At 40.7% G+C, this 12,312-nt stretch overlaps 1 protein-coding gene across 11 annotated transcripts in view; it reads left to right on the top strand.

Annotated features, from left to right (window-relative positions):
- PAPD7 (poly(A) RNA polymerase D7, non-canonical) overlaps positions 1-12,312 on the top strand; it is a 56,384-nt gene that overhangs the window by 1,731 nt on the left and 42,341 nt on the right. The window lies entirely within an intron of this gene.

Raw genomic sequence — 12,312 nt, 5'->3', positions numbered from 1 at the left:
GTGAGCGGCTCGGAGCAGGGAGGGAGGGAAGGGGGATTCGGGGTGCGGACACGGAGCTCTTGGAGCACCTGTGTCTGTGACAAGGAATGGTGGCATCCCTCAGGCACAGCAGGATGGGCCTCCTGTCGTGCTGAGCTGAGAAGGGAAGCGTCAAAGGGCTCCCGCAGGAATCAAAAGTGTGGAAGTGCAGGGGAAGCATTTCAGCGTTGTTTGGGTCTTCTCGCCTTGGAAGGGTTTTTGTCAGTTTGGAAGAGCTCAAAGGAAAACTTTGCAGTAATTTTTAAAAGCCCGTGCTTGGGCTGGAGCTGGCTGGATGCTTGGGAGTGTGTTAAGAGCACAGATCTGGAGGGAAGTGCCCAGCTCTGCCTGAAATAAGTGTCAAAGTCAGTGTACACTTGATACATTTTTGAGGGAAATATTCTGTATTTAGAGTCAGCCTGTGTCTAAACTGAAAGCTTGGCTCCCTAAACAGCACGAACACTTTGTATTAAGATTATTCTCTTCTGTGGCTGTTACTTTCTCATATAGCTGGCTAGTTGGAAAGGCAGAGTTGGTTCACATGATTTTATTGGAGGGACGAGTTTGAGCAGAGCGCCTCTGGGGCACGCTGTGAGATGTCTTCCAGCTGTCAAACTTCACTCAGCCAAAGGATAGCATTGCTTTCTAAATTTAAGGTTATCTTACAGAAAAAGTACTTGCTGCGTTGATTGACTGGAGAAGATTTCTCATGGCATTTTGAAAATATTTTCTTTGAACTTAGAGAATCCAAAGCTCTTGAACACATGTGGGAGTAAAGGCGCTGCATAACTGTGGTAGGAAACAGATAACGGGGTGTGCTGGAGAAATTTCAGTGAGAGCTTTACCTGAAGGATGGCATCCTTCTTTTCTGGGTGGTGCTGTCAGACATTGGGTGCTTTGTGGTTGTTGTGAAGTATTAAAAGATGCTTTTAGAGTTTGGTTTTTGCAAGCCATAACCTCTCTGGACAGAGGTCAAGATCTGACTACTCCTTTGAATCCTGAAATGACACTGAAAAGGAAAGTTGCTAGCAGGAAGTAAAGTTGTATGTATAAAATTCTAATAGTATCTCTAAAATAATCCAAGTCTTTTTTGTATTTCCATAGATATGCAGTGGAATGCTTAGTTAACATCTTAATTTGTCTGTGTGAGACGAGCTAGTGTCAGCAAGGCAACTTACAGGCAGACCAATGAGCAGAGCTATGGCAAATGTGCAAATCCAAGTTCTGTTCTCTAGCTTTTGGGTTCGGCACCATTTATCTAAGGGCACACTTCACTTGTCTTTTTGTCTTCTGGCCTTCTGTTGTTTAGCCAAGCTCCATTTGATCTGTTCACTTGCGTAACACAGGTGCTCTTTTGCTGAGGAGTTAATGCAAGCTTACTGGCTATGTATCTTTGAAAGTGGGAGCTGGGTTGCTTCCTGGTCTTGTCAAGGATCTGTGTTACAACAGTGAGACCTGATGCTAGCAGGGGATCAGTAGGGTAGGTAACTATAGCATGTGATCACATAGTTCCAGATTGCCTCATGGTTAGTTTGTCAAATCTCATACCTCTAATGCTCCACAAAATGGTATGAGTGCCATAGAGTTGTGTGGAATAGCAGGGGACTACTGCTGGAGGAGAGCATAGAAGTTGAGGCTGTGGACTTATGTAAGAAGTCTTAAACTTGCTGAATGTCGGACAAGCATATATTCCAGAGCAGTTCTGGTGTTGAAATTTTTCCATGAAGTACTTCTTGTGATAGAAATAACAGGAAGATACTGTCTCCAATGGAGAGGCTTTAGGTGTCTGCTTTCTGCAGTAATGCCTGACTGCCACTGAGGTTCATTTTCCTGAAGCCTAGTGTACTACTTAGCTGTTCATATAATGGTATCACTGTGAAAATATTGCAGTGGGACCAGATCCTTACAGTGGTTTCTTCTGGAACATTTATGTTCCTTACTTGCTGTCTAGCTTTACTTGGAACTGTCAGCCTCGCCCTGAAGCATCCCGTCTGTAACTGTGGCTGTCTGTTGGCAGGCAGAGTGTCTTCAGTGTGTCAAAGTGCTGTATGCTGCTGTCTAGTCAAAAGATGATCCCTACAGTCCACAGTTACAGGCTGCTTTGGACATAAATGGCAGGAGGGAGGGCTTGATCGTAGATGCTCTTATTCGCCTACTGTGCATCAATGTTATCTGGTAGCGATGTAGGGCTTACCTTGCTGTGCATACAGTTTGTTGTAGAATGTAATTTAAGTGATGCAGAAAAAACAAGTGATAAGCAGTAGCTCAGGGTTACGATCCTCTTTTGTAAAGGGGCACGGGGATGTTAGGCCTTGCTTGTGCTCTTGTAGGATGCAGTGGTACTTTTGGTGGAGTGCCTGCATGCTTTGAAATAGTACTGTGCTATCTTCAATTTCTCACTCACAGCTGGACATGATGTATAGCAATGCATGTCATTGCCATTTTTTCACATGGATCTTCAGTGTCTCTGCGATGATAAGTGTGGTGATATTCAGGAATGCTATATGCTGTAAAGATTGTGCTTTGCTCTGTCTTATGGCATTCCTCCTTCTCCAGCAGATTCACATCTGTTGCTCTCACCACCTTCTGACAGCAGCATGCCAGACTTCGTGTTGTAAAGGAAATGAAGTGTCTCATAAAACAGTGTGAGAATAGTCATGCTTGATTAGAGTTTATCTGAAAGCTGCTTTAGCTAGCCCCAGGTTGACCTTTATGTTGTCTTTTTCCAGATGTTTGGAAGATAGTGAGGAGGATGAAGAAAGCCTTATTTGTTCTGGTGCGTCAGTGGAGTGATTAATTTAGCAATTAAATGCCTGGAGTTAGATTGGGATTGCAGCTCAGAACAGAGGACAAACGGATTGATTTCAGATGTGATAAAGATAAGTGTGCTGTAGTATTATTGGGTTAGCCCAAACTTGTGACAGTTCAGAACTACAAGTGAGTTTTTGGTAGCTTGAAGTACATCAGGTGGTTTTACATTAGATGTAGGATTGTATTAGATGTCCTCTGTGTATCAAATTAGTACCTTCTTTTTCCATAAAATCGGTATTTGGAGCATGTGATCAACTGTAGCATTCAGAGAGCTTTGAAGTGCCAGAAGTTTATTTCAGAATGTGGAATCAAGCTGTTCTGAACTTCTTACTAAGGACTCCATTGCAAAGTTTGTGATGCCTGTGTGAACAACAATATGGTAGTTTCTCTTAAGATGTAGTTCACAGCTTGAGTAGTAAAAACATCAAATGTTTTAATGCTTTGCTTTTTAATATGAATGTAGCCAAGTGAATAAGGAATTGACATTTTTAGCTGTTAGAAGCCTGTACTGCTTAAAACTTAGTGCAAAGCGTTCAGATTCACTGTAGATGCTTAATGAGGTTAGCGCTGAATACGGGACCTACCAGTTGGTTTGTTACAGCGCTGTGCAGAAGCAACAAAGTGGCTTATGGAGGGCTGGTCTGAGTACTGAGTGTGTTACCACGCATTGAAATGGTGCTAGGCCTGCACTCATAGCTTTGCGTAGCATCTGGCATCTTGCAAAACTGCATCCATTTCACCCCCACAGCAGTTGTCTTTAACTGTCTCTTGTTAGGAACACAAATGTTCCGTCATAGAGCTCAGGGGCATAAATGCCTCCACATTTGATGAGGCTGAAGGAGGATGCGTGGTGGCACTGTCTGGCTGCGGTAGCTGGTGCCCAGGAGGTGTTCTTTTGGGCAAAGTAAGGTTATGATGATGCTTTCCCAGACCACTTGTTTCCACAGTTTCAGCAGCTGAAGGGCACTGCCTACTGAAAGCCATGTGCTGAAATTCATTTCTATAGCTGCTGGGGTGTGGAGTTCTTACTGTATGTCAAGCCTATGTTAGGTTTTGCTTTTTCACCTGTGCCAATTCTAACTTTGGCAAAGAAATTTAGCCGAATTTTGTGCTGTGCAACTCGACTATTAAAAATGCTTGGTGTTTGGGATGTAACATCACTCTAATTCTGTGTTTCTAAACTCTTGCCTCTTTGTTGCTGTTAGGGCTGGGTGCTGAATGTGTAGGAATGCCCTGTGAACAGCCTCTGCTGCAAATTTGTATTCTCTTGTGCTTTGGCTGAGCTGAAGAAATGCAAACTTGAGAAACTGTGAAGCCTTTTTTGTCTGCTCTTGGGAGTACCCAGCATTGATAAGGGCTTTGTGGGACTCCCAAAGGTGTTTTTCTCACCTCAAGGCAGCGCTGTCTTGCTATAATGCCTTCTAACAATCAACACTATAATGCCTTCTAATAATCAATACGGTGTTCTGTGCTTCATCCACACTACTGTTAAATCACTGGTGTCTGTTACAGATAACTTTAAATGGATACCTGTAGTGAAAGTTTTGATAGAAGAGGCAGGCATTGCTGGCAATGTGTGATAGATTCTTGTTTCATCTGGCTTTAGGATTAGGGCAGAACTAGGCAGTATATACTGTAATATGCAAGGATAAGGGCAGGAGTTGGTCACAGTAAGTGTCTGGAGGGGGACTTGAGAAAGCATCAGGAAGTGGTTGAATGGATTATTGTTTTCATGCCTAGAGGTTGGTATGCAGCAGAGTTCAAGGCTAGCTTGCTGGATGAATTGTCACATGAATAGAGTGCCTAATGCTCTTTTTGCAGACAACTGAGCTGACTAAGGTGAAGCTCAAAAGCTTTCCTTGCAGAGTGGATGCCTAGCATAGTTAGACTGTTTTCAGCAGTGGAATGAAAGGAAGCAGTGGCAGATGAGAGGGGACGTAGAGGCTGAGCTGCAGTGGTATAATGTGAGAACGGTTTACTGAAGAGATGCTCGTGTGCATGTAAGGGAGAATAAGATATGTTTGGAGCAGCTAAATCCTAGTGTTAGCTTCATTATACTTTTCAGGTTTGCTAGGTTTTTGGCAGTCATGGCAATTGGCACTAAGTATAAACAGCTGTACCAGGTGAGACCAATAGAGGCCAGTGCCAAATGTTGGGAGAAGATTATTGTATGAGTGTGAGGCTGTGTTGATATTTCCTGGTATAATTGCTTATTTTAGTGATCAGTGGCTGCTACAGACTGTGCACTAAGTTCATAATGGATCTGATAATATGAATTTGATCCATTTTGAATGGGTATGAGATTCTGGGATCACCAGTGTTCTGTGGCATTGTGGTTCCTCAGATAAGTTGTGATTAAAAACCATTTCTTTTGTCCTGTCGCTTGAGTTGTAGTTGCTGCTGGTCATGTCTGCATTAAGCAGGCAGTTCAAGGACTCTTTGCATCTGACTTGATCCAACCTTGCCCTTCCCTCTTTCACCTGGCTATTGTCCACTTTCTAGTCTATAATCACTTCTGTTGAAGTTGTTCCTTGCTTCTGAACGTCTGCCACCTCTGCACAGTTCTGTTGCATCTTTGGAACTCAGACAAACTTAGACCTTCATGTAATAATTTCAGTTTTCCTGTACCTTGATGCTTTCTATCTTGTTCTTGGTTACCAACACCGGACTTCCTCTTTTTGCATACAGAGCATTGAACAGATGCTTTTGTGGAATTCTTACTTGTAGAATTTGATTCTTGGTATTGAATCCTCCATTGCATCTGTGTAGAGATAGGATAAATATAAACCACAACACAGGAATTATGAGAAGATTCTGAACTTCTTACTTCACAAATTCTGACTAATAACTCACTGGGTAGTCTTCTAATGTCCTGCAGTTCTGGAGCTGGCTTATTTGTAGATAACTTCTGCATCAGATTTTTTGCTGTATTGTTCCTTTTCCAGATCACAGAGGGGGATATTGAATAGTACAGGACTCTTTGGGACTTCACTAGTGACTTTCCTTCTGTATAAAACCTAGGTTTCAGCAACTTATTGTCCATTTAAGATCTCCTTCTCTACATGAAGATCTTCCCTTCAGTCTCACATCAGCTTACTTTCTGCAAGCTTTTCTCAGGATGTGGACTTCAAATGCTCGTAAGTAGGTAATAAGATTTCCTTTGTGGTTCGCTGATTCTTGCAAGTAATTCCTAGTGGTTTTCTTTGAGACACTGCTTCCTTTTAAGAAAGCTGTGCTGGCATCTTGGTGTAGTCATAACTATTTATGCCTTGCACTGATTCTGCCTTTTGTTAGTTTGACTATTATGAATGTCAAAAATTATTTAAAATAAAAAAAGGAAAATCTTCTCAATGTTTCCCTAATGCAAATGCCAATTTTGGTGAATAAGGAATTGCTAGAAAAATGTACATTTGGGACAGGTTCTGCCTGTAAAATCAGGGGCCAGGGAAACCTCTCTGAAGAGTTAAAACAAACAAAAAACAGGAAAAAAAAAACCACAAAGAAACCCCACCAAAACAACAACAACAACAAAAAAAACCAACCCAAAAAGCCCACAAGACAACTTTTTGTTTAACAGAAGCATTTTCTTGTCTCCTTGGCTAATTTATCTTTTTCTTAAGCATGGGTTTATCTCATGTTTTCCCTCACGATCCTTCTTAATGTCTAATTTTTGAATCCTCTTTCCCTGCTTTACGTGACTTCAGATTTTTGAAGACATCTTCTGATGGAATACTGTGACATGGTCTTTTTTCCCAGGAATCTGATGAGCAGTCACACTTGTGCTGTGCACCCACTTTCTCTTCAGTATGCTTTTAAACACCGTATTCTTTTGGTTAAGATTTTTCAGTTGAGAAACTTCCTCATTTTTATAGTAAACCGCAGCAGTACTTCTATTCAGAGAAGGTTTTGTTGACCTGTGGAGGTATCCAATGTGGATTTGCTGCTGTTGGTGCTGTGACACATAGATGTGTTTTGTTTTACTGTGTGTGCTGCTCAAGGCTAAGTTGCATTGCTTCACTGAAATGTTACAGTGGCTAATGCCATGCAATAAATACCTGCTACGGGGATAATTAGTTTCTCATCACTAATATTTCTGCTGTTGCAACCTTTCTGGTTTGTGTGGGATATTAATCACTTGCCGTGTTTGGAAAAGAATAGTATTAAGACAGGGATTGCAGCGTTTAGCAGTTCGATTTATTGGCATAGTGTGCTTGCTGATGCAGTTCCAAGGTTTAACATATGGTAAGCTCCTTCGTTGATGCAACAAAATAATGTGGTGTTTGCTTGGTGTTGTGGTGAAGACCAGCAGCCTGTCAGGAGTAACGTACAGCTGTTCAGAAGCTTGCATAGCAGATCTATTTTGTCATGCATCAACTTGGAGCTACTAATATATCAGTTTCTTTTCTTGTTCTTAGTATAACGTAGCTCTTAGCACAGTGTAGCTTTTTCAAGGTATATCCAGTCATTAAGAAGCACATTGGTTGAGTCTTACTGAATTGATAGGCTTTAAAAAACAGGTTAGGTTTTGATTCCTTTCCTCTAACAAAATGGAGACACATTCTCCTAAGTCTGGAAGCGTGCAGCATAAATCAGTTGGCTTGAAGGGTAAAGCAAGCTTAGTTTCTTGAGTGCTTGAACTGCCAGATGCTCTTAAGGGAGTAAATTGTAATCGTCCAGAAACTCGATCTAAAATTAGGACAGGGTCTGACTCCCAAGAATTTGGGGCAAAGGAAGCTTAGGGAGGAAACAAGATCTCTTGTGGAAGAGGTACGGTAGATCGTAAACTGCACTCTTTATTGTATGGATGAGAGCAAATGTACTTTTCCTCTATTCCTTCTGAAGTTCTGTGTAGCTGAAAGTTTTCTTTTGCTGTTCTGAGTTTGCTGCCTTCCATGCGATTATAATGCTAAAGGTAATTGTCTGAATGACATAGGATATTGCTGCAAGCTGGTCTTGTATTACTGCGTGAATGTAGTACTATGTTTTTGTAGCTTATCTAATCTGTAAGCATAGAGTACTGTTATTTGAGCATTGATGGTAGTGAGGAAGACCCAAGTGGGGGCACCTGACAGGTGGTGTGTGGTGTGGGAAGAGATGGACTGTAAGTTAATATTCTCTGCTAGGTCAGTTCTAGTTCTGCTCATCTTCTAGGTAGCTTCATCTTAGTTAATACTGAAAAAAATCTGCATCAGAATATACAATTGTTTCAATTTCGTATATATTTCATTGAACTATTTTAACAAAAGTGTGTATAGTTGCTTTAGTTACATTTCACCTGTATTTCCATTGTAACACAATTGTGTGTTCCAGTAGTTACAGGTGAAAGTAGAGTACTTCAACAGAGGACTGAAATACACACAGTGGCTGCTGGGATTTTCACCATCTAAGCTTGAAACAGCTACATTCTTCAGGCACTTTTCAGGGTTGTTACTTCACTCAGAATCCATCTTTTGGTTTGCAGATGCTCTTTCAAGCAAAAGCTTGTCTTGAAATGCTCTCTTTCCTATGCACTGCTAATGTTGCACGCATGCTGAAACTGCAGCATCTATTCTTCTATAAGGATTCTTGACTGTTTCCTTAGACTTCTCATAGGTAAAGAGTATATTTTAAATAACCAGTTAAATGTAAATGATGCAGTCATGTGTAGATCTGAGAATAAATTTATGTGCTTAATAGTGTAGGCATGAAAAGAATATATTTACCTGAGGGAATGCTGTCTGTAGCTGTTCATTCACTTTCTAGATTGTTGATGCAGTTTATGATTTTTCTTTCATCACCTAACATTCATTACCTTAAGGTATATAGTACTTGCAGGTACAGTAAATGATGAGTAAGGTAAATGATCTCTTAGAAACCTCCCTTTAAAGAGGGACATTATGAAAATCTGAGGATGTATCTTCTTGGTCATATTTTCACCTGAAGATTAGGAGTGTCTTTGCCTTTCCTGAAATGGCAAAGGGTAAATATTTGGTAAACAAGGTGTCTGCTCTGTTGCAAGTTTCACTGTAAGCAGCAGATGTTTACTGTGTGTAGCAGTAATAGTGTGATTAGCTTCCTTCTTGATGATCATGGAGATAGTGTAGTAGGTACAAGTAGCCACTGTTCCACATCCTTGTATTCTAATCTTTCACCCCTTCTAGCAGTACTGTTACATTTCAATTTAAGTTCCAGTATTTGTATAATTATGGTAAAATTGCCTTTTTAACAAGTCAATTAATATGCTCAGCTTTAAGAAAGCCGTACTGTAGGAATCATAAACAGTAATAGTGGTAGGTACATGGTGGGATGCTATTAGAGCCTAAACCTTTTAAGAAGCCAGAAGGAGATGAAGAAAGATCTTAAAAACAAAACAAAACTGAGTTCCTTTAACATAGAGCACAAGTTATTACTTGCAAGTACCTCGTGTGCTGTAAATGGAAGTTTTCTTCTTAATCATTAAGATCCTGTTGTGTTTCTGATTAAGATGACCAGTGCTTATGAGGATCAGAGGGACTCCATGGGCAAAATACTTATCTGGAGTCTATCCATATATTGACTGCATGAATATCATGTTGTTGTCTGTTTTTAGACACCAGATGATTCCTGCAGCTAGTGTAGAAGTTTCTCCAGGATTAGTCCTAAGCAGCATGCAGCATCTGGCTCTATGTATAGGAGAGCTACTTTTTATGTGACTGATATTCCTCTAATCTTGAGCAGAGAGCTTTAGAAAATACCAGCCACAGTAATATTCAAGTATAAAAAAGCATCTGATTTTTGAGAAATGTCTCTACAAAGAAGCCAAAAGATGTGACCAAGAGGTTAAAATGTTTGAAAATGCTGTGTTAAGTTGAAATGTTGTCACATACTGATTCTGAAGGTGGCATCAGTACTTATGCAGAGAGACTTAGACCGTGTTGGTGACCTTTTCTGAGAAATAGGAACAGTTGAAGTGAGTGAAATGGGAAGGAGGAAAGTCTGTTAAAGCACAACATTTGAGAGTTGATTTGTGAAGCACATTAAAAATTGGAAATGTTACACATCAAAAGCAAATAGAACTTGCTAGGTTCACCAGGGCTCGTAGAATTAGATGTATGGAAGAGTAGCTAGAGGAGGGCAGATCATGTAAAAACAAATTGTTCCAATTGCATTGCTTTTCATTTTTTTTGCCAGAAAAAGGCTTGAAGTTCTCACAGGCACTTCCTTTGTTTGGCAATTGTAACTTAAAATTTCAGTGAGGAGTGTTTAAACCCTCTGCAGTGTGATAGCTATTCCATAGCCATGTCTAATGGTATATTCTGAGGAATTCTGGAGGAGCTTTGTCACAAAACTCCAGCGTGTAGTTTGGACTTGAAGACAGCCTTGACACTGCTAGGTCCCATGCAAACTGAAGCATTAAGTGCTTTCTTGGCAGCACAAGAGAAAATGTAGATGAGTGGAGGAAATGCAGGCTAGTATTCTTTTGATTGTTTCATGATATGGTTAAGGATTGTGACTGTTAGTCATCTAAACTGAGGCTCACTGGGGCACCACAGTGAGTGTGCACGTGTGCTTGCTGTTTTTTTCAGACCTCACTAACAAACTAGAGGCTGCTGCTGAAAGCTGACACAGTATAGTGCAGTGTGTCAAGGATTGAGAGCCCCATTCTTCCCTACTACAGAATGACTCCTATGAACACATTTTTTTCAGTGATGTCCGGGAGTGGTTGAATCTGGCTGATTCACATGAGTAAACACAAAGGAGCCTGTGCAAGCTTTAATGAAGATCTGTCAGCTACCTTTAGTTCCATGAAGGATTTGTCCTTAATCCTCACTCATGTGGCCAGAGTGCTAACAGAGTTGTTGGATTTTTTTTTTGGAAGGATGTTTGAGGTTTATTTTTGAAAGCCTTAATAAAAGTCGTAGAATCATAGAATGGCCCGCGTTGGAAGAGACCTCAAGGATCATCAAGTTCCATCTCCCCCTGCTGCAGGCAGGGCTGCCAGTCTCTGTGTTTAATACTAGGCCAGGCTGCCCAGGGCCCCATCCAGCCTGGCCTTGAACGCCTCCAGGGGAGGGGCATCCACAACATCTCTGGGCAGCCTGTCATGGGTTTGCTGAACTTACAGGCTAACTAACTGCTCATAAGTAACCAAAGGAAAGAATAAATTATTCATGTTATAGTAATGATGAGGGAAGATTATTGGTGGAATTACTTAAGACTTGGTTGCTTGATATATTCATAAATACCTGGAGGGAAGAAATTAATGAGAAAGGAGCAGAGCACTAAGATAAGTAGAAAGCCAGAGCTGACTGCAGATGGTTGCAATGGGAGTTTATTATTCATTAGGCTACAGAATTGCAGATAAAATTAAATGCTGGTAAATACTGAGACACAAATCTGGAGAAAAGTAAATAACTCAGGCTGCTTGTGCCAAGTGAGTGGACAATTGCTGGTAATTGTTCGGAAAAGATTTCAAAGCTCCTTCAGAGCAACTTCTTCTGAAGAGTAGCTGTGTGCTCAGAGATCCTGACATAGCAGTTAGTAGTAGTAGACAATAAAATAAGCATGTAATGGACAGTAAAATAAGCATGCCATGGAGTAGGTGGTGTGTAACTGGTCACCTGCCAAAAACATGGTGCAGCTGAAAATGAGCTGAAGAAAGTCAGCAGCGATCAAACTCTGGACCCACTCCTGTGTAAGGACGGAAGAGCAGCGGGGATTGTTAGCTTGGAAAAAAAAGCCTGTGGGTCGGGATGAGTGAATTTAGTGTCTGCAAAACATTGTTTGCAGATGAGCTGTCAGTAATCACATTTTTCCTCAAGAAAAAGAGCATCAAATGAACTGTTGTCTGTGAATTATTTTAAAGTAAAGCACTTGATTGCTGCGGTACATACTTAACTTGTTGTTAGAGTACTGTAAGTGACGACAGCATAAATGGACTAAAAAGACATGGAGAAATCTGAAAGTCTTCTGAGCTAATGTGTGTTTGGCATCCACTGTGAAAGTATGTCGAACTTAGTGGAGGCATAGAAGAATTGCTGCGAGGCAGCTGGATAGCTGCTTTGTCTTCCATTGCTTTCACTCTATCTGCCTACTAATTTTTATAAACAGGACAACAGGAAGTATTTAACTGAGCTTCACTGCTGTTACATATGTTCAATTACTTTTTTCTCTTATCTTTGGGGAGGGAGGGAGTATCAATCTTCCTAGAAATAAAATGAGTGTGTTAGTTTGAACCTCTTATCTTGCTCTGAAATTCGGAAATGTGTTCATTCATTCAGCAGAAAAATTTAGTTTGTCTACTATAGTTAAATGTTTAGCTGTCAATCAGTAGTTTAAGAGGAAAGGCAAGTGATGATAATTCTAAATACATACTCTTTAAAAGTAGCCTTCACACTTTGCTGTTAAAATCCTTGTGTATAGAAAGGAATTCTGACACTTAAGAAGTGTGAACAGTGCCTTCCAAGTGTGGTCTATTGGAGGATATCTGATAGTAAAATGAGTTCTATGACAAAATGGTCATAG

The sequence above is a fragment of the Gallus gallus genome, chromosome 2 (genome assembly GCF_016699485.2).
Source record: "Gallus gallus isolate bGalGal1 chromosome 2, bGalGal1.mat.broiler.GRCg7b, whole genome shotgun sequence".
In the NCBI taxonomy this organism is placed as follows: Eukaryota; Metazoa; Chordata; class Aves; order Galliformes; family Phasianidae; genus Gallus; species Gallus gallus.
This window is presented reverse-complemented; position numbering and strand designations above follow the sequence as displayed.